The sequence below is a fragment of the Canis aureus genome, chromosome 1 (assembly GCF_053574225.1).
Source record: "Canis aureus isolate CA01 chromosome 1, VMU_Caureus_v.1.0, whole genome shotgun sequence".
NCBI lineage: Eukaryota > Metazoa > Chordata > Mammalia > Carnivora > Canidae > Canis > Canis aureus.
Genome location: NC_135611.1, coordinates 43,610,744 through 43,634,729, shown reverse-complemented (window position 1 = coordinate 43,634,729; position 23,986 = coordinate 43,610,744). Strand labels below are relative to the sequence as shown.

The 23,986-nt window shown below is 37.2% G+C and overlaps 1 long non-coding RNA gene across 1 annotated transcript in view; it reads left to right on the top strand.

The window, feature by feature from the left end:
• The first annotated feature begins 2,173 nt into the window (after window positions 1–2,173).
• Window positions 2,174–23,986, top strand: part of LOC144313818 (uncharacterized) — a 91,918-nt gene continuing 70,105 nt past the window's right edge. The window contains exons 1-2 of the long non-coding RNA XR_013379435.1: window positions 2,174–2,290; window positions 17,405–17,550. This is a non-coding gene — a long non-coding RNA (uncharacterized LOC144313818). The remainder of the gene's footprint in view (window positions 2,291–17,404; window positions 17,551–23,986) is intronic.

Below are 23,986 nucleotides of genomic sequence, written 5' to 3'. Positions count from 1 at the left end.
AAGCACTCCCTAAACCTGGCACTTTTTTGACTCTAATTTTAAAAATGTTTCTCTTGGGACTCACAGAGGCTAGGTAACTTAAGCCCAGATGTATCTGACTCCCATCACAGTATGCTTTGGTTTGACACCCTCCCACCAACTCTATCCATTTTGGGTACCCACGATCTTTGTATCCTGACCCCTCTTTTTTTCTGCCTTTCCATATAAAAAACTATCTGTATCTATCTAGAAGGGTTTATTTTGACAGTAAACATCACTACAAATTTAAGTCAAAGTGTCAGATCTTTGAAAAACCCCTATATTTGGCCTTATCCTTAACTGAAGTAATAGATTTTGTGGAATAAATTTTGAAATTGATGGGAAGATATCTTAGGCACAGGAACCTTGCTTGATGCCTCTGAAACCGTAACCCACAGATGTCCTTCTCCTTTATCTATGACTAAGACTGACCTTTTTAGAGACCATTGATTTCTTTGCTCCCCACTCCTGGGGCTGTGAGTGCCATCTCAGATGCAAAAAGAAACAAAAAAGAACTCAGGCTACATATGACGTAGAAGTGAGTCATAGGAAGAAAATGATAACTTATCTATTCCCAGATGACAATTATATTTAGGATAAGCTACCTTTCATCAAAGGCAGGGTACAGATAGACTTATTTTTTATTACTTTTGCAAAATACTTTATAACGTACTTCAGAAATTTTTTATGATAGCTTTTTAACAAGATTTTAAGAGAAATAGACACATCAGACAGATAAAGTGATATTTTGAAATGTGTTTTAGCATCATGTAATTGGTTTCCATACTGATAATTTTCTTTCACTTATTTACACATAAGCAGTATGTGTTAATTTAGGAGAACTAGTGTCTATTTTTCATTTTTTCTGTAGTTCTCATTTTGTACCAAATCTATCTTATATTTTTAAGTGCTTTACCAGTTATTCTTTAAATTCACTCAAAGGGTAGTTAGTATAATCTTTTGCTGTTAGACACTATTGATTTAATAACTTTTATAGAGCAAAAGACTACCAGGTGGAAATAATTGATGACACTGAAATATTGAGCATATTATTAAAAGTGACAGATTTATTCAAGCAGATTGAATAATGCAAGCATGAATGAGATCTGCACACATTATTATGAGATAGTATAACTTTGAATAATTTAGACCTTAGTTATCATTAAAGTTGAAAGAAAAAGAAAATTATTTTAAAATCCTAGAATACTTTTTAAAGAGTATTTATTTATTTATTTATTTGAGATAGAGATAGAGATAGCGAAGGATAATATGAGCAAGGAGAGAGGGAGAAAGAGTAGATTTCCCGCTAAGCAGGGGGCCCAACGAAAGGTTTCATCCCAGGACCTTGGGATCATGACCTGAGCCGAAGGCAGATGCTTAACCAACTGAGCCACCCAGGTGCCCCAAACCCTAGAATACTCTCAATGAGGCTTTTTCTTATGATCATAATATAATATCAAATGCATTAATTAACACTTTCACTTTTTAAAATGTTCACTAAGATTACATAATTAATCGGGGCCCCTGGGTGACTCAGTGGTTGAGTGTCTGCCTTTGGCTCAGGTTGTGATTCCAGGGTCCTAAGAACGAATCCTGCATCAGGCTCCCCACAGGGAGTTTGCTTCTCCCCCTGCCTATGTCTCTGCCTCTCTCTGTGTCTCTCATGAATAAACAAAATCTTCTTTTTTTTTTTTAAATCACATAATTAATCACAAGAGTCAGAATTGGAAAATAAGAAGTAGATAGACCAAATATTATCCACGGGCATCATGTAAAATAATACAAATATCTAATAATCTGCCAAAATGTGTTCTTTCCCTTCCTGAAATTTAGGTATATGTTTATTTTTAAGGTATACATTTCTAACTGTTAGAAATGACTACACATTTCTGTTTTAAAATGTTCTTATCATTTTAAAATGGATTTAAAAGATGAAGACCATAAGAAGCTTTCATTTATAAGTACTAGAGTGTGCTGGTTTGATGGTTACCAGAAAGATTATGAATTTGATGCAAATAGACCTTCACAGAGTATTTGGCTTCAAACAGAAGGCTGTGGAAAAACTGGGCAGAATAGAACTTGGGAAGATGCAGCCGCAGTGATGTCACACATCAATCATTCATTCACGCCGGGGTATATCTTATATAGGGTTCCAGATTCTGTTGGGCACAGGGGCCTCATTCATGAAGAAAGCAGCCAGAGGCCTTGCCTTTGTGGCACCTAGAGCACCAACCTGGTGGGGAAAACAGAGATGAAACAATAATAATCACAGGTAATGGATTTTATAGATCCTTATCCCCACCGTACCTGACCATGAGTAGATACCTCAGGAGACTTCCATAGACTGAATATTTGTGTCTCCTAAAATATGTATATTGGAATCTAATCCCCAGTGTGATGATATTTGGAGATGGGGCCTTTGTGAGGTCATTAGTCAGGAGGGCAGAGCCCTCATGAACAGGTTATTGCCCTTATAAAGTAGGCCCCAGGGAGCTTCCCTTTCACCATGTGAAAGAACAGTAAGATGGGGGCATCTGTGAACCAGGAAGCCGGCTCTCACCATACTCCAAATCTGCCAGCACCTTGATCTTGGACCTTCCAACTTCCAGAACTATGAGAAATAAATTTCTCTTTCTTACAAGCCATCTTGTCTATGGTATTTTTGTTATAACAGTCATAGCAGACCAAGATGGAGACCTAATCTAGCATAGGGGAGAGTCAAGAAAGACCTTCCCTTCACCTGAGATTGAAGAGTGTATTAGAGCTAAGTAGATGGAAAAGAGAGAGGAAATATTCTCTAGACAGGCAGAGTATGTTCAAAGGTCAGAGGAAAGAAAGAAAGAGCATGTGGTAAGAGGAACTAAAAGAATGGTGAGGAGTAAGGCTGGGCACTCATTCTCTACTTACTGGCAGTTCTAATAAAACTGCATGTGGAGTACATTCAAATGTCATTGGTTATTTTTAACAGAAGGGTTTAAACAGGAAAATGGTGAGGTCACATTTGCTCTTTTGATACATTGCACTGACTGCTTTAGTATAGTAGATTCAATTTTTTATTGTTGTAAAAATGAGAATAAAAAGAAGCCAAAAGAACATACCAAAAAAATAATTTCTCTTCCAACAGGAAAAGATACCAAGAATGTATGTCTCTAGGATGATTAGAAGTTGGACTTAGCAGGGGCACCTGGGTGGCTCAGTTGGTTAAGCGTCCAATTCTTGATTTCAGCTCAGGTCATGATCTCAGGGTCCTGAGATCAAGCCCTGTGTGGGGCTCCTGGCTCAGTGGGGAGTCCACTTGAGGATTCTCTCTCCCTCCATCTGCCCCTCCCCTGCTCATGCTCTCTCTAAAATAAATAGGTAAATCTTTAAAAAAAGTTTGATTTAGCTTTTTATTTTTCACTTGAAGTGTTAGAATAGAGTTCAGAAAAACAACTGTAAATTGTATGAAATCAGTAATCATATCCTAAACTTAAAGCTTAATTTTGACATTCAATGCACAATGAGAACAAAGAAAGCTATAGTTGGATAAATCAGAGATTATTAACAGTTGATTATTTCTTTACTCCTTTAACAAATATTTATGTCTCCCCCTTATCTAACATTGTTCTAGGCATGGGATACACAGTGAACAAAATGTGGTATCTGCCCTCGTGGAATCTATAGACTATACATTCTAAATCCAGAGGTTAATTTAAAAATCTTAAACTCAGCTGTATAGCTTTGTTTATTGCCATGGCCTACTCAGCCTGCCTTTCTTCACAGTCCTAAAAGCTTTCACCACAGAGTTCATTTAACTTCCAATCCATGCCTGCATTCCCCTCTTCCTACCAGGTCAATCTTGCCATAGGTTACAGGAGTGACCCTTATGCTGGGCATTGAAGACCTCAGAGTCAGTAACTCTGGCTCAAGTATGCCTTGCTGTGGCTCTAGTTCTGTCCTTGGTACCATGAATCCTGTTGAAGGGATTCCCTGGTTTGTACTTGAAGGATTGGACCCTGAACCTCACACATTCTGCACAACCTTCTCAATGCCTTGGCCCTCTGTCAGTGGTCTGTCCTCCACCACTCAGATAGACACTGTGGGTGATAACAATGATGATAATGGTATCAGCAATGGTGGTGGCTGCAATAGCAATGATTTTTAAAAAGATTTATTTATTTACTTTAGGGGAGAGGGGAAGAGGAAGATGGGGAGAGAGTTTTAAGCAGACTCCACACTAAGCACAGAGCCTGATGTGGGTGGGGCTTGTTGAGGGGTTCAATCTCACCAGCCTGAGTTCATGACCTGAGCTGAAACCAAGAATTGGAGGCTTAACCGACAATGCCACCCAGGTGCCCTTGCAAGAGCAATTATAACACAAGCATATATTTATAACTGCTATTTCCTTCATTCATATCACTTGTCTCATGTCACTTTCAGTTTAACATTTTGTCCTTGTACACATATCTTAATATTAGTTCTGACTTCCAGGTTTATGGATACATTGTTCATCCTGAAGTAATTGTACTATAGGATCTAGTTCCTGACTGATATTAAACGATAACTTCAATTATTTTTTTCTTCTAATGGAAAGTTTGTTTTGTCTTAGCTTCAAGAACTTACAAAATATAAACATTTAAAAACATTTTTAGTAGAAGTTGAAATAGTTATTTTTGTAATTTCACAGTCGCTGAGGTTTTAAAATGTTAGCACATTTTAGTTAGAAAATTAAATTAAGACTAAATAGCTAACACCAATTCAGTATCAATTAATCTACTTTAGATATTTAGAAATTCATTAGTTGGGATGCCCGAGTAGCTCAACAGTTGAGCGTCTGCCTTTGGCTCAGAGCTTGATCCCAGAGTCCTGGGATCGAGTCCCACATTGGGCTCTGTGCATGGAGCCTGCTTCTCCCTCTGCCTCTGTCTCTGCCTCTCTCTGTCTGTGTTTCTCATGAATAAATAAATAAAATATTAAAAAAATAAAAACTTTAGAAATTCATTAGTTGATTAATTCAGTCAATAAGTACTTACTGGGCAATTTCTGTGTGACAGACACTAACTGGCTGTGTTCAGATGGTAGTCCCTTTGGTGAGGACTAAACATCCAACATTTCACTTGTGATGGACATACAAACCATGCACCATTGAGTTGAAGATTTATACAAGGCTTGTGGAAGTGATTTATACCATGTACTAAATGTTTCTAAATAGAAAATACAGTGTATTATATCTGAAAATAATTTCAAAAAGTATTAAGCCCCCCAAATTGCTACTTTGGGCTTCTGTATTTTTGCCATGTCCTTGTCCAAGGTACTGTTTCCTTTCTGTCCACACCATGATCTGTCACTCCTTTTCATCACTTAAAACATAATAATTTAAAATGTACTTGTAACAAACCAATCAATCAACAGTTGCATTCATTTACCATCCATTCTATGTATGGTGCTAATGAACTTGAGAGAGGTTTGGAATTCCCCTTCTACACATTCTAGGCCAAGAGCCATCCTGTGTTGTGTGTTTGGGGAGAGAAAAGGTTTAAGACATGGTGTTTTGATTTTCAGGAGCTTATAGACAAATTTGAGGGATATAAGTAATATGTATGGAATAACAAATAGTACACATGTATTTAAATGCTGAATTTTGAACTATCCTGAAATTCCAGGAAGAGGAAAACTCACAGGGACTTGATTTGGATGGAAGATGTTGGGTGACCAGGAGTGAGAAGGATGCAGATCAGGGAAGAAATATGATGTGGTCTGGAATTTGAAGGATGGGCACTGTTTTGGGAAGAGGACATTCTCTGGGCAAGAGACAGAAGAGTATGAGAGCAGAGGAGAAAGGAGTAAGAAATATATTTATAGGAATGACAACCTTAGAGTGTAGCACACTATTGGAGAAAATGTATTGTGAGTTTATTGAAAATTAAGTTGGATACTTTAAAGTCAAATTATGAAAGACTCAAAACCAAGCAAATGGTTTAGGTAGATGCAGAGAAAGTGAGGCAGGTTAATATAGATGGCTGTGTTCAAACAAGGTGGATCATGCAGTGGTAGTCCAAATAAACAGAACCAGGAAGACTGGGTTTGGGAGGCATTTATTCTCTTGTATCAATCTGCTCAGAAATCCTTTGTACCCACACCCTCTATGTCAACAAAGAAAAAAGAACAAAGAAACCAGTAAGACATCATTAAGTAATAATCAGGTGTTAAGATGCAGCAGTGACTGTCTTTTTTGAGTAATGGAAAGATTTCTCTCTCTGCCTTATACACTTTATATCCATAAATCTTCAGATTCTGGTCACTTAAAAAGTGTTACACAATAAAGACTCTGACAAAAAGATAAAAAGCAGGACGGATGTTTATTTCCAGAAAAAAAAAAAAGTGAGATAAATGAAGTATCATTCTCAGAAAACCCTTCATGCTTTTCTAGGCAACCTATTTAGTATCAGAAAGAATATGGCTAATGTCAGAGGTCTTATTACCACATGACATTCTTTTTACATGTGGAGTGAACAACTTTGTAACCATATTCATGAAATGAGACTTTAATCTCTTTTGGATTCTTTAAGAGGCTATGCTTCAGAGGTGATGTGGGGTCTGGCATGCCATGAACAACTCTATAATGTCAAATGCCATTGATTGGATTTGTGCAGTCCAGATGTCAGACACCACTCAGCAAATTGAACGTAATATTGTTGAAACTCATGACAAAGAAGGAAGGACAAAAGGGGATTAATTGTCAATTAGGATCTGAAGAAAACATTCGTTTATGGTTACTCACATTTTAAAGGTTATTTAGCTACATTTTAAAAGTCTGGAAACATTAAGTCATCCTTATTTCTTTTCAAAAAGGATGAAAATAGGAAATTACAACTATAAGGAATATAACTTTAATTTAATATTTCGACATGCATGTGTACTGTAGTAATAAAATTCCAACTTTTACTAGAAAAAAATGAAGAAAATAAATTGTCATTGGCCATCAGTGAGCCTCCTTTGTGTATTAAATGATGATTCATATGCATTCAACACTGGTCACAACATTATTCATATAATGACTGCTTTTCCAAGCTTCTAAATTCTAATGCAAGGTAGAAAACTTGAATAGGATTCAGGGGAGAACCAGAGATCTGCATTGTTAGAATATTAATACATAAATCCCAAAAGAGGAGACTAAAGAAACTAAAGTTATTTAATCTGGGAAAAAAAATTTTTTTAAATATGTGATATCTTCTTTAAGAACAGAATAAGAAAAAAAAAAACAACCAAAATGCTAGCTAAAAGATAAGGATTTTGACATAGGTATCAGAAAAACAACAACAAATACCTTCCTTACAAGTAATTCAACTAGACAGTTAAAATGTTATCCTTTTAGGATGGAATCATGTTCATCCATTCATTCACTCATTCGTTCATTCAAAAGTATTTACTGAGCAGCAACTAATGTACAAGATACACAAGATCCCTTGTTTCTTAGATCTTACATTATAGGAGGAGGAATAGACAGCAAATAAACCAATATGTCAAGAGTTTCAGGTATTAAGAAGTGTTATGAGGAGAACAAAATAAAGCAACGGGAAAGAAAGTGGCCACATTGGGAGTTTACACTTCAGATTGGTGAGTTAGGGATGTCTCTTTGGAGGTGGCAACATTGGCACTAGAACTTGATGAGAGGGAAACAGACATGCAGAATCTCGGAGAAAAGCATCGTCGTAGGTGGGGCGAATGGCAAATGCAAAGGCCCCAAAGTGGACTTGAACCCAGGAGACTCATGGGAGGCAGAAGGCCTGTGAGTGCAGAGAACAGGTGAGGAGGAGGAGGGGAAGAAACAGTCAGAAGGTCGAGGCCCATTCTGCAGGTTCTGGGCTACTCCAAGCCCAGCAGGAAGCTATGGAGTGACTTTGAATGGGATAGAGAAGTAGGATAGATAGGTTTTTCAGTTTTCTTCACCACCATGATTTGACAATAGCAACCCAAATGCTGGTGGTTTTTTGTTTTGTTTTGTTTTAATTGTTCTCTTCCATAGAAAAGAGATTATTCTAAATTTAGATGCAGAATCATTTAGTTTTCCAACTAACTTCAATAACTTAAAAACAAGGTCTTAGTCTATTAAAGAAATGTGTCTGAAAAGACTACAGGGATCTGGTTATCTTGGGAGCCTATTGAAATCTCATCCTTTCTAAATACCATGCCAAGACAGCATTCTCACTCTATTCCCATTGCTTTAAAATAAGAAAGAATATAAAATAAAAAAGGGTATGAAAATTGCCTTTATGAATAAATACTAACCATTAAATTAAGTAAAACTACTCTGTTTTATTTTGTTTCCTAGCTTCATGGTATTGAATCCATACCTCCTGTGTAGGAAAGTATGGATACAAAATAATAATTTACTGTTTATTAAAGTAGAAAAAGAAGGGAGTTAGCAAATATTACTACTTCTATCACTTGTATACTACCTAGAACTTCACATTAAATAGCCTGAAAGAGTGACTCTCCTGAGGTCTCAGACAGACTATGGACTAGAACTTGGAATCCTGAATTTTGGGTTACCTTCTATAACTTTCTAGAGTAAGTTAAACCTAGCACCTGAATAAAGACTTTCTATATAAGACAGCTTTTAAAATTTCATGAAAACTTTGGCTTTTAGTTCCATAAGAGTCTTATTACCAAAATGATAGTTTGTGTTTTTAATCATAGGAAATCGGGTACCTAGATGGCTCAGTATGTTAAGCGACCAACTCTTGATTTTGGCTCAGGTCATGATCTGAGGGTGATGCAGCCCTGCCTTGGGCTCCATACTCAACCATGAATCTGCCTGAGATTCTCTCTCTCTCCTTCTGCCCCTCCTGCTAAACACATATTCTCTCTCTCTCTATCAAATAAATAATTTTTTTAAAAAAATATAGGAAATAGATTTGTGCCTCTCCCCCTGACTTCGCTTTCATTTATCTAAATGACACTTATTTCAAAGCCTCCTTTTGGGTGCTTGATGAGATTCAGTTAAAGGACAAACAATGTGATCACATTCACTACCGTTCTTCTAAGTTATCAAACTCTGAGGAAGTAAGTACAGGAAAGTTGGGGCCAATTAACAGATTCCTGGTGTGGTAAATTATTTCTTTCTCACTATTCTTTAAACTTTTGTCATACTCACCATTTCCATTCCAGTGCTTATAATAGTCATTTATACATAGTAGATTTTCAGCACATTTTGTTGAGCAAATGAATATATGCTGACAGGTAGTATTCTTTATGAAATTCTTTGTTATAAAAATACTATAGGCTCTTATCTTCTCCTAGAGGCATGGCAAGAAAATATTTAATCTATTTCAATGTAAAAAGGTACTGACATTCTTTGTGATATCTGACTTAAAATGACTGTTTATAGAACTTACTACCAAAAAGGACTTGAGGAAGCTTAACAGTAATTCAATGAAGGAAATCAGTCAATCAGTCAAAATGTACTGGTGTATCTTCTGTGTGCCTGGCACAGCAGGATGTGATGGGGATGCCAGAATGGATGTGGTGTGTTCTCTACACCCAAGAAGCTCATTGCCTAATGGAGGCTAGCAATTAACTATAACTCATGGGAGTCAGTACAGCAGAGGTAATCTGAACAAAGTGCTCTAATGCAATAAAAAAAGACAAATGCAGTAAAACCACAAAATCATTACCATTCTGATAAAAGAATAAGAGTCCTGCACTGGGTGGTTACAGATTAAAACACACACACACACACACACACACACACACACACACACACACACACATCCCTGGGCTAATAAAACACTGGTATAAATGATTAAGGGGAATCATAAGACTTTCTTAGAATTATTTTATGGCACTAAATTTATCATGCTTGTCTTTATATGAGTGCAATGCATAACAAAGCTGGCACTGCTTCTATAGTTATACAATTTAATGTATAGGATTTTAAAAATAGTATATTTTTCTAAAATCAATATGACAATAATTGATGATAAAATCATGTAGTATACCTCCATGAATACATTCCTACAGGAAATAAAAAAGTATAGTCAGGCTGAGAGTTTTTTGGTTATCTGATTTTGTATGAGAGTTTAATCTAGAAGTTATAGATAAGTAAAGAGCACATTCCACATCCCAGTTGGACAGACTAATTGTATCCACTTTCATCACCTGCCAGGGACTCCCACCTCCAAGTATGACACATAGCATGTATCCTGTCTTCCTATAAATGCCCAGCAGCATCAGCAATTTCTTCTGCAGAGGCTGACTCCTCAAGCTCTCCACTAATCTAAAAGAAAAGGCTTTAAAGCAGAAATTAGGTTTCTTGCAAGTAAGATTTTGACGGCACTAGACTGATAATGAGTGTCAGGGTTTAAGAGGTCTGAGGACTAACCCAAAGAAGATTTGCCTACACAACTAAATTCGGTAGTGTGCTTTGGACAAGGTTGCATGAGAGGGGAAAGTGCCTCTCAGCGGGAAGCTGTCCAGAGCTCACAGAAGGGGCCACCATCTAGGGGAGAGGGAGAAAAGGGGACTTTTGGAGGGTGAGGGAATCAGAGAAAGGACTTGGTGCTTTTAGGTGATAGCCCTAAGCACTATGGGATGTCCCAGGGTCAAGAGGGTTGTAGTGATGTGGGGTCTTATATCACAAGGCTAGATCTTCATGGCCAGCAGATGCCTGGTGAAGTTTTGCAGTGTTATAAAATAGAAAGTTTCTAAATGGCTCAAAATCTGCTTTTCCCCCTGCCATTTGAAAAACAATGAATGTGTAAGTTTGTGTTTTGGTGCTTTATGAACTTTTGAACTAACAGGTCGCAGCCTGTAGTTAAGATACAAACAATCTGAAGGCCAGGACACAGAGGCCATCTTTGACTCATTTATATAACAATGATTAAAAAAAAAAAATTAGGGTGGGAAGGGCAGAGGGAGAGGGAGAGAGAAAATCTTAAGCAGGCTCCACACCCAGCGAGGAGCCCAAGGCTAGGGCTCAATCTCACAACCCTGAGATCATGACTTAAGCTGTTATCTAGAATCAGACCTTAACCAACTGAGCCACCCAGGCACACCTCTTTTTTATTTTATTTTATTTTTTATAAGAACCAACCTCAGAAATCGTTCCATTACTTAGAAGTAGCAATAAACAGGAGTTTATGAAAGTTGTGGAAAATAGTTATTATCTAAGGTTAAGAATTTGAAATGGCATAAGAGGAAGATATATTCTGCAGAGCTTTTTATTTATTTTTTATTTTATTATTATTTTTTTTTATCTACGATAGTCACACACACAGAGAGAGAGAGGCAGAGACACAGGCAGAGGGAGAAGCAGGCTCCATGCACCTGAAGCCCGACATGGGATTCGATCCCGGGTCTTCAGGGTCGCGCCCTGGGCCAAAGGCAGGCGCCAGACCGCTGCGCCACACTGGGATCCCTGCAGAGCTTTTTAATAACTAATACAGATCACATGATACGCAAGTTGGATGAAATACAGTGTGATGCATCTTATAAGTCACTTATACTCAGTTAATTAAATTAAGTATTTGTGGAGTCAAGAGGCCAGATCTGTTTGTGACTATGGAAATACACAACAAAGTTGCTTGTCTTCTGATTTAACCTCCTCTCAAGATTCTTTACACTCCCCCCCCATACTAATAGAGCCAATGAATAAACAATTATGACTTGTGACTTCATCCTGTCTGGGCTAGATAAATGGCAGTAAAAGCTAAACTTTCCTTTGCTCTTTTAAAAGAATTTACATGTATGTTTCCATGTTTATATTCAAACAATATTTGGTTTTAAAAACTATTTAATAAGTAATTGATCAACATAGTTCATACAAATTTTACAGAGCTTCAAAAAATAATTTTCTATAAAATGTTTGGGGTAAACATTTAGTAAGTGTTGAAAGGTTTTATTATGATAAGTGTTTATCAACTATACTTTCATATGTAAGCAAGTCTAAATAATTTATTTTCAATGGTCTTAATTTGTATGTTCTTATTACTTTTAAAAGATTTTATTTACTTATTTGAGAGAGAGAGAGGGAGTGAGAGAGAGAGAGAAAGAAGGAGAGAGCACAAGTTAGGGAAGAAGCAGAGGCAGAGAGAGAGAAGCAGACTCCCCACTGAGCAGAGAGCCCAAGGCAGGGCTCCATCCCAAGACCCTGGGATCACAACCCAAGCCAAAGGCAGATGCTTAACTGTCTGAGCCACTCAGGTGCCCCATTAATTTGTATATTCTTAATAGCTTATTTTTAGTTCTTGACTTAATATAAAACACACTACTATACTTTAAAAATTCCATTTTTGAGTTCTAACCTGATTTTTTTTAATGCTATGATAAACTATTTATCTTTTCAAATATTGAGAATTATAATGAATCTGGTAATATCATAATATCATTTTTATTTAGAGAATGCAAATTATTCCTTTTGATATTTGAAAACATTCAAATTCAAAATCTAATAATTTAACAAGGAAGGTATGTCATTTTTTAATTGTTGTTGAAAAGCCAATGAAGGCAGGTATAATCTAGTTGGAAGAAAAGATGTCTATATTAGAAATAATCTAAAACAAACATACCGAGATACATGTCCAATATTGTGTATACAAAAGCTTGAGGTATTCAAAACAAATGAAAAAATCTAAGACATCTTCTGTTCTAAAACAAAAACCTGGGATGCCTGGGTGGCTTAGTGTTTGAGTGTTTGCCTTTGGCTCAGGGCGTGATCCCGGGGTCCTGGGATTGAGTCCCACCTGGGGCTCCCCATGGGGAGCCCTATTTCTCCCTCTGCCTATGTCTCTGCCTCTCTCTTTGTCTCTCATGAACCAATAAGAAAAATTTTTTTAAGAAAAATTTTTTAAAAACCAAACAAACCAAAATCAAAACAAAACAAAACAAAAACCTGATATAGCTGTATTAAAATCAGCCAAAATAAAATTTAAGACAAAGAATCATTTGAGATGAGAGTTATGTCATAATCTATCATAATACTAGAAGATTCAATATGTGAGGAAGACAATTATTTTAAAATCAAATTCATCTACTAACATATTTTCTAGCAAACATTGACAAAATTATAAGGAAAACTGGCAAAATCCACATTTATAATAGGAAGTTTAATGTATTTTTCATCAGTGATTGAAAAAGTCTTAAAAAAAAGATAAAGATAAAACACAATTAACAAAGTTGACACCATGGACACTGCACCTAAAAACTACAGAATATATATATAATTTTTAAGTACACATGGCATATTTATAGAACTATTGGTCCATAAAGCAAATTTCAACAAATTTTAAAAGTCTGAAATTGCATAATTATGTTCTAACTCACCAGAGTGCAACTAATTTAGACATCAATAATAAAATAATTACAAAAGCCCATTTGTTTCAAAATTTGAAAATACATTTGTACATAGTCCATTAGATGTGATTTTGATCTAAAAGGTAACAAAGACCACCTATCAGCTAATGCAATATTCAAGGGGAAGTATTTAGCCTTCACTGTTTCTGCTAGAAAAGAAGGAAAGTTGGGACGCCTGGGTGGCTCAGCGGTTGAGCATCTGCCTTCAGCTCAGGCCACGATCCCGGATCTGGGAATCGAGTCCCACGTCGCGCTCCCTGCGAGGAGCCTGCGTCTCCTTCTGTCTATGTCTCTGCCTCTCTCTCTCTCTCATAAATGAATAAATAAAATCTTTGGGGGGGGGGAGAAGGAAAGCTGAAACATAATGAGTTAACCGTGTCAAAAAATTAGAAAATATTTCTGTCTCCTCAGCAAGAACAGTGAGTGTGTGAGTTCTGTGCTCAATAATTGGCTCTTAGACACAAATCTTCAGAGGTCACAGTCCTGTTCTCAAGGTTCTGCATCCCTCAGGGATCAGTGTCCTGTGTTGCCTATTGACCAATGTTCAAAAGCACTTGTGTTATATACTTTGTCCAGTCGTCTATTTGTTTAGTGTTTAAGGGTAAATACAAACTTTATGACTGCATAATTATTGGAAACGGAAGTATTCCACAGTCTGAATATTTAAACTTTCAAATAGCAGTTAGCTCTTGAGTTCGTAGTCTAACAGAGTTTTATAAAACCCTTATTCTGAAATTCTGAATATTTATTGATTTTGAATAGCTTTCAAAATCAATAGGGTAAGGGTAGGTGGTTCTATGATGGTTGGTATTTCCATGTTAAAAAAATATAGATGTCTGTTTTCTCTGTACCAGCTATTCTGGGAATTCTATACACATACTTAGAATTGGTTATTCACATAACATCTGCCTACTACAAAAACTGATTCTTGTTGAAAGGAGTAATGCTGGAAGGTAGGGAGGAATATTGAATCTCCTTTTATTATAAATTGATGATTCTTTATTGTATGAGAAGCCGTTGTATGCTTTTAAATCTTATGATATATTATTACTTTAGCATAGAACATAATCATTGTATGTGGATGTGAAAACTTCCTTTTTCACAGAAGTTTTCAGATATCTAAAGTTTTTCATTGGTTGAAAAATTTGCTGCCTTTTTTTTTTTTTTTTTTTTTTTTTTTTGATCTTAGAGAAACAGCTTTGAAGATTTGGGAATGCCTTTTATCTTTCAAATAAATTCCAGGTTGAGCCCATTTACTACCTATTGTGGGCTGCAGATAGCCATAGAAATACCCTATACATTCTGTGTTCTTCATGAATAATAACTTTTTTTAGAAAGAGAGAATTGGTGGAGGAGGGCAGCGGGAGATGGAGAAAGATAATCCCAAGCAGGCTTCATGCCCAATGCGGGGCTCCATGTCATGACCTTGAGATCATTACCTGAGCCAAAATCAATAGTCAGCTTAACTGACTGAACCACCCAGGCTCCCAGGAACAATAACTGTTATTTGATATGCACATAACTCTAGAGAAATGTTGCATAATTCATCTATATTATTGTCAGGGGAAAAGCAAGCCAAGAATGAAAATTTTTGCAGATACCTCTCAATAACTTCAGATCAGTCAACTATCATCTGTGGTGCGGGTTCTGAGGCAAAGTAACATCTCCCCTTTGAATGAAGAAATTATGGTGAAGGAAAAAGAATTTTCCATAAGATATGTGAAGGAGCAATGTGTTTTTAGAAGAAAGGAGAGGCATAAGGCAGGAAATAATAGATGCTGACTAGGAAAAGAAAAGGAAGACACAAAACAAAATAAATAAAAACTAGCACAAATGAACAACCCTCCCCCCAAGATATCATGAATTCAGAGATAGCAAAATAGAATTTGTAAATAGAGGTATGAGTCAAATTTTCAAAAATTTAAGCAATAGAGACAAATTTAAACAATATGATTAAATCATAAACACATGCAAATAAATATGATTCTCTTATATATCTAGATATAACATATACATAGATATATCTATAATCTATAGTACTTTATATCTATATGCTTATAACTATATATAATTTATAGAATGAAATATTTTAAATTTTATTAGAGAACTCTCTGCTTAATTATAAAACCTATTTGAAAAAAAAAACACTATAAAACTCTTCTGAGGGTCATTAAAGGACCCTTAAATATCTGGAGAAACACACATCATGTTTTAAAACATCAATTTAATCCAGTTAATATATAGATAGAATGTAATTACTCAAATCCAAGTAGAATTTTCCTTTGGTTTGTGACATTTTTTTTTATTCTGATAGAGAAAACGCACACTTGCAAGTAGAGAGGGGAGGGACAGAGGGAGAGGGAAAGAGAGAGAATCCCAAGCAGGCTCCATGCCTAGCGTGGACCCCAATGCAGGGCTTGATATCACCACCTGTAGACCACCACCCAAGACAAAATCAAGAGATGGACACTTAACCAACTGAGCCATCCAGATGTCCCATGGTTTGTAACATTTAATGTATTTGATAAAAGAAGTGACAAAAATCACTGCTGTAACAGGGTACATTACAAATTATCTAGGATTATCTATTCAGCACCACTGATATATCCATTTATATGTCTAGAATTTAATTATTATAATTTTAAAGCATTCTTTTAGAGCTCTTGTTTTTCAATTCCAACATTTCAAAGCTATTCTGCTACTTGTTCCAGACGAATTTTTAGAATCATTGTGTCAAGTTCCATATTAATCATTGAAATATTAAAATTTCAGTAATTATATGTTAAACAGATGAAAGAAAATCACATTTTCTAGATCTTCCAATCCATGATCATAGGAGATCTCCTTCTATTCAGTGAGATGACTAAAGACAACCTCTTGATACAATTTTGTAATTTTTTTCCCACTTTTTAGCAGTCCTTTATAGCTTGTTAGATTATATCCATGATTTGATATATTCTCATTGTTAAAATAAGTGGGACATTGTATAGGACATATTGGTGAGATCTAGAAGAGCTATAAATTTTGTAATAGTAATAATAGCTGTTATGTTTTGAATAATTTTCATGAGGTAAATATAAGACATGAGGTAGGGATCCCTGGGTGGCGCAGTGGTTTGGCGCCTGCCTTTGGCCCAGGGCGCGATCCTGGAGACCGGGGATCGAATCCGTCAGGCTCCCGGTGCATGGAGCCTGCTTCTCCCTCTGCCTGTGTCTCTGCCTCTCTCTCTCTCTCTGTGACTATCATAAATAAATAAAAATTAAAAAAATTAAAAAAAAAATAAGACATGAGGTAGAGTATCAGAGCTTTAGAAGTATTAACCCTATGAAATAAAAACTTACAGTTCTCCCTTTACATATGAAGGAACTAAAGGGAGAAGAGAGAATAAACTTTCTTGGAGTTTCTATCTCTATACATCACTACTTATCTTTTTTTACATGTTTTTATTTTTTTCCCTTTGGGTCCTTAACATATTAATCATAGTTGCTTTATTTTTTATTTAATTATTTTTTAAGTAGGCTCCACACCTAGCATGGAGCCCAGCACTGGGTCTGAACTCACGACCATGAAAACAGGACCTGAGCTGAGATCAAAAGTCAGATGCTTAACTGACTAAGCCACCCAAGTGCCCCTATTCATAATTACTTTAAATTCCTTGTCTGATAGATCTAAAATCTCTGCCATATTTGAATCTGGTTCTGACTCTTGGTCTGTTTCTCCAGACTGTGTTCTTTGCCTTTTTATCATGCTTTGTAATTTTTTGTTGAAAGCTGGACATGATGTAGTAGGCCAAAGGAACTGAGATAAGTAGGCCTTTAATGAGAGGCTTTTTTTTTTTTTTTTTTAGATCTTTTAAAATTTATTTTGAGAAAGAGAGACAGCAGAGCATAGGGGAGGGGTAGAAGGAGAAGCAGACTCCTGCAGACCAGGGAGCCCAACGTAGGACTCAATCCCAGGACCTCAATATCATGAGTTTTTATATTTATCAGTGTTTTTTTTTTTTTAAGATTTATTTATTTATTTATTTATTTATTTATTTATTTATTTATGACAGACAGAGAGAGGCAGAGACACAGGAGGAGGAAGAAGCAGGCTCCATGTCGGGAGCCTGACCCGGGACTTGATTCCGGGACTCCAGGATCGCGCCCTGGGCCAAAGGCAGGCGCTAAACTGCTGAGCCACCCAGGGATCCCCCTCAGCGTGAGTTTTTATGTTTATCTGGCTAGAACTTAGGTTGCATTTACTGTTTGTTGTGGCTATTGGTGTCAGAAGCTAAAATTTCCTCTGGTGTTCTTGTTTTTGCCTCCTTTGTTGTCTTGGGTTTCCCTAGAGACTTTTTCTTACATAGGCTCTGAGCTTTGAAGTTCTTTCAGTTGTCATCCCATTATTATGCAGGTGCCATATTGATTTGGTGATAAAATGGGGTGGGCATTAGGGAAGCATTCTATAGGTCTATGATTAGGTCTCAGTTTTTTAGTGAACTTGTGACTCTGGGCTATGCCTTTTACAAATGCTTCTCAGCTTTCCACCTCTTCCTACATTTCAACTGAGACAGGATGGATGGAAGGGACTAGACTTGGACACTTTCCTTCCACCATGTTGGTGAGGCTTCATTAAAATAATTTCCTTGGAGGGCACTCTGTTAAGGAGAAGAGAATGCTCTGGGCATTATTTAAAAATGATTAACTTTTCTTTTCCACCTGCTGGAAACTTACAGGGGGATTTTCTTCCAATTTTCATAAGGAGAATCCATTGGAGCTCCTGGAGGCAACACTCATGAAAGGGTGGAGACCCTATTACAACAGGCCACTGGGAGTCTTTAGTCCTCAAGCTAGTCCATACTATCCCTCCGGCAATCTGTCCACCACAGTGTAGTATTTCTGCTATTGGCTCTAGCAGCTGCTGCCACTCTAGGTAATCTGCGAAACTGCGTTCATCTGTCTAGCTTTCAGGACAGTGGCCTTCCCTATGACTTCAATCCTCTCATGGATATAAGAAAAGAGTTTTTAAAAAGGTTTTTAAAATATTGTTTTTCATTCCATGCTTTTTTTGTTGGAAGGGAGTGAGACCCCCAGGCTATCTACATGCCAGAATGGAAATCAGAAATCTCCAGCAATAAACTTTTTCATGTTGCAGTGCTGAAAATTGACCACACTGGTTTCCAATTCAGGAAGAAGCTCAGAATCTACATACTAAACTATTGTGTATATGTAAATAAATCTTCCAGTTCATTGAGAGGTCTGGATGCCCAGTATTTCCTTATATTTTCTCCAACTTACTCTTGTTACTTTTAGCCAGAATAACGTAAATAAATATAAGGCTACCTCTGAGAAAAGCTTCTCTATATTCTGTAGGTTTTGTTTGCAGGGTCTTGTGTATGTTTCTTTTTAAATGTAGATAAATTGTCTTTTGTTATTTAGGTGAAAATTGCTGTTTCTAGTATTCTTGTGTATACTTTATCCAATATTTCCACTCTCAGGTATCTATAACTGTGTCTTTCATAGTTTTGCCCCCACTTTTTAATGTTCTTAAAGAGCATATTTCCTTGTTTTCCTGATCACTGATTTCACTTTTGCAAGATACCCTGTAAACATTATAGCTTTACTTTTTCTCTTACAGTTTGGATTTTCTGAAATTCCCTTCTTCAGGTCACTCTTCATTTTTTGATCTCACATTGTCTTCTTATGATTTCCTGCTTCTGTTTCAGTGCATTTTTCTTGAGCTTACCTAGGAAATATTTTCTAAAATGTTCCCCTGGTTCTTACTGAAAACTGTATTTAGGGATACTTTTCGCTGTGTTTTTAGGAAACATAAAGAGGTAAGACTTTTTTCTGTCTACAGCACTAAGATCTGCCCAGTGCTTGGCTCAGCTTCAAAATGAAGTGCGAGAAATGTCCTTGGTTTTCTCACCACCCTTGAGTGCTGGCCCAGCTTCTTACTCAGATCTGTAACAGAATTGCAGGTTGCTTATGTAAATTAAAGATTTTCAACTTTTAGTGGATATTCATCTAGTGTGACTAACATGCTATCTTATATACCTTTACTTTGGGGTCACTCTACTGCTCTAGAGAATCAGCTAGAATGCTGGCTCTTTTTGTTAAGAGTGATGCATTTGATTATTTTATTTTCCTATGTGGTTACCTCTGTTTTCATCCATGTAACTTGTCTATGTATACATTCCAAGAAGCAAGGTATAACCACCTACCACATCATATTCTGCATAAGTCATGGACTAGGGGTTGTAGGTCTAAAATAAATCTTTAAAAGATTTTATTTATTTATTTATATTTATTTATTTAATAGACAGAGAGTGTGTGCCCATGCATGTGTGAGTGGGGAGAGGCACAGAGGGGGAAAGAATCTCAAGCAGACTCCACACTGAGCTTGGAGCCCAACACAAGTTTCTATCTCACGACCCTGAGATCATGACCTGAATCAAACCAAGAGACAGCTGTTTAACCGACTGTGCCATCCAGGTGCCCCTAAAATTTTTTTGAAAAATAAGATATGAAGATAGAAATAGGGGTGGAGAGTGAGAGGGCATAGATCTGCCCTCCTGGAGAAAGAATCCTCTTGAGGTTGGATGCCTATTTTCTGATTAGGTTTGATAATGGAGAGAATAAAATGGAGTAAGCACTGCTAGGAGGATTATTTAAAAGAGCCAGGAGGACATTGGAGAAATGGGGCTTATGCATGTCTTCTGTCTCAAATTCTCAAAATTTGTGCTAAATTCAGCTAAAAGTCAAGGCATCTGCTATGTGTTAAAATGGACATTAAAGAACTTAGCACCCATCACTAGCCCTAGCAACCAGTCACATATACATAGATTAGTGTAATTATAACTAAACCAACCCCAATCCCATTTTGTTCACAGCGTGATTGTAAATTCCTGTTTTCCATTTTAAAAAATTCTAACTTCTTTTGTCTCTCCAGAGCACACTTTCAATTTTGGTCAACCTGTGTCTCCCAGATTGCAATCCCTAAGACCCCAAACAAATTCACACATTTTATTTTGCAGTTTCGTCTTTGGTTGGCTGACAGGTTTTGTTTGGAAGTTATTGGTAAAGTCTCAGAAGCACAGCTTCACAGAAATACATGTCAGTTTAACTGAAACTAAGGATAATCTTTTCTCAAGGTGTTTCAGAGTTAAAATTATTTAAAACATAAAATTATTTTTACAAATAATTTAAAAATTTTAAATTGTAAAAAAAGTATATTTTTTTCAAAGAATAGAATATTTAATTCCTTAACACCCCAAATAGCTGTTTTTCTGGATTGCCTTTATTCCACTAGATGCTTATAGTAGATACTTGGGTCCCCCAGGATTGGGTCTTCACTTCTCAGAGGCCAGCCACGGTGGCCACCAGGGGGCATCATAGCCAAATCTCTACCTGAGAATTGCCCTTGGCTGAAAGGAGCTGCCCTACCTGAGATGCCCTCCCCCTAGTGGCAGACCACATCCAACCACTTGTGAAGCTGAGAACAGCCCAGGCCACTTGTTCCAATTCAGGACATCTCTGAAGACCTTTCTCAGCCTCAGATGCTGCAGGAATCAGCAGAGGCATTTGTTGCAACTGTATCACAGTTCACGTTTTGCTCTGTCCAATCATGGTTCTCCTATTCATGTGTTCTCAAGAATACCTTCCCATTTTTCCTACATTCAGTATTTTTGTGGGAATCTGTTTCCCAAGAACCCAACTGGATACAATATTTCCGTTTGCCTTCTGAGATCAATCGTTTTGTCTTCTCTGCCAAGCTCTGCCCTGGGAGGCCTGCCTCTCAATCCTGCTTCTTTAGGTGACCTTGCCTTCTGGTATCCCATTGTTTTTAGCCTTTGGTAAATAAAGGCAGGAGATCAGAGGGCAGGAGGACAGTGGGACCTGAGTACTTAACCCCCATCGTCTTCACTGCTTCATGGTTCTGTCAGTAACTGAGTTCCTCTATGGTCAAGATTTTGTCAGCCTTTTTCCTGTGGCTCTGGGCCTTGGGCTGGTAATGGCTTCCTATTGTTGCTAGTTTAATACCTTCCTCTGCCCACATCTCTGTAAATAGTCATTTCATTAAATTTTTTTCCATTTAGTCTTTTAAGTGTACTGGCTGTTTCTTCCTGGGCCACTGAGGTCATTTTGAAAACGTCATTCTTAATTTACTGGTTCTAATTTCTATCATCAACCATTCAACAATATAAGGTTTAAAAGCTGCCATATGGAACATGTCATCCTCTTGTACAACAGAACAAGAAAAGATATTTTGAAACAGTTCATCATTAGCATAATCCTTTATTACAAAATGCTGGACATGAGAAGGCTCCAAAGGAGCACTCTGATATGGGGAAGGATCGTAGAATTTTCAATAGGATTTTACCTGAAACGGTCAGCCAAAGTTCAGCTGGTTTAGGGGAATCCCCCCCCTTCTCTGTGGAGGGATGTGTTTCAAGACCCCCCTAACACCAGATAGTACCAAACCCTATAGAGATTGTTTTTTTTCCTATACGTACCTATGATAAAGCTTAGTTTATTTTTTTTTAAGATTTAATTGATTTATTTGAGACAGAGAGAGAGAAAGAGGGAGCACAAGAGCAGTAGGCAGAGGGAGAGGGAGAAGCAGGCTCCCTGCTAAGCAGACCGCCCAATGCAGGACTCAATTCCAGGATCCTGGGTTTATGACCTGAGCTGAAGGCAGATGCTTAACTGACTGAGACACCCAGGTGCCCCTAAAACTTAGTTTATAAATTAGGTACAGTAAGAAATTAACAGCAACAACTAATAAAATAGAACGATTATAATAATATGCTGTAATAAAAGTTACGTGAATCTCTCAAAACACCTTCTCATACTGGACTCTTCTTGTGATGATATAAGATGAGAAAATGCCTGTGTGGTGAGATGAAGTGAGTGGAATGATGTAGGTATTAGAACATAATGTGAGGGTACAACTGACCTTCTACCCTATGTCAGGAGGAGGATCATCGTTTCCAGACTGAAATTGACTGCAAGTAACTGAAACCAGGGAAAACAAAACTCCAATCAGGGAGCCTGGGGAAGGACTACTGTAGTTGGCCAAAGATGATTCTCTTAAAATGGAAGGGGTTTTTCTTACAAATTCAAAGCCATTGTTTGCACAATTTGGATTTGGCCTAAAGAAGTAGAGAGGAGCAGTTAGGGATAAGGTCATGGGCAACAGGGCTGGAGGGAAGCAGCTGTGGGGGCAAAGTCATGTGAGAGGCACGTTCTCAGTCCTGTGGGTCTTAGAGTGAGGACATGACTTTATCCTCAAGATGGGCATTAAGACCTTAAGAATAGGGGACACCTGGTGGCTCAGTGGTTGAGCGTCTGCCTTTGGCTCAGGTCGTGATCCCAGGGTCCTAGAATCGAGTCCCACATCGGGCTCCCCACAGGGAGCCTGCTTATCCCTCTGCCTATGTCTCTGCCTCTCTCTGTGTATCTCATGAATAAATACATTCTTTTGAGAAAAAAAAAAGACCTTAAGAATATGTAGGAGAAGGTAAATATAATTTTTTAAAGTTTAAACTTCTTAGAGAACAAAAAGTACAGAAATAGATTAAAATAACTCGGCACACCTTTGAGACATTTACATTAATTTCCCAAAGTGAAATTATGCCTGGTTAAAACAATGAACTAGATACACCTTAGGAAAAGAATGATGACCCATTTTTTAGAATTTAGATAATTGAGTCCCTAAGCAAAGAAGGTTGGTTGAGGAACATAATTTGCCTAAATCATTGTGATTGCAATTTAAGTTCAAGAACCTGAAAAAATACCTAATACAAATTACTGAGATACGAAAATTCTCTTCTCCTTTCTTCCTTCCTAGTTACCGTGTCATTTGGCATCTGACCTTTCACTGAGTAAGAGGAAAAGGAACCCACTGTTCCAGGAAAAAACTAATTCTTTCTCCTTCTTCCCTTAGCTGCATTAGGTTATTCACATTGCGGGTAGAAAAGCTCAGCGCTGGGGTAACGAAAATCAACTATAAGAAAAACAGACATTTACCAGGGAAGGTTGTTAGTAGGGAGTGTAAATTTGCTTCCTTTCCAGTCAACACAAGCGCAGGGGAACTACCATGTACCCCTGTACACCATGTACCCCACACCATGTGAGAGGTTGCCTGTCATTTTAACAGATTCTCTAACTCTGATTTACAACACTGGATAAATTCTGTTCTGAAGCAACTACACTCAGTTGTTCCCAGTGTGATTTCTTCCTTGCTGCCTTTGAAGTATATATGAATATAATTTTCAAGAAGCTGAACATGTGGATTATTTCACTTGTCATATAGATGGTCAGAATGTTGTGTCTCATGGCAACTGCTTTAAAACTTTAACTTTAAATTTTAAAAATATTAATTTAATTTAAATATTTAATTTATTTATTCATGAGAGAAAGAGGCACAGACACAGGCAAAAACAGGCTCTATTACTATGCAGGGAGCCTGACATGGGACTCGATCGCGAATCTGCAGCACCACACCCTGGGCTGAAGGCAGTGCTAAACCGCTGGGCCACCCGGGCTGCCCCAGGTTTTCTTTGTTTTAACTCTAGGAACTCATAAATCCATTTAGCAATCCCTGTTACCAGTCTGCTGAGGTGCCTGGGAACAAGTGGATACAGCTTGCT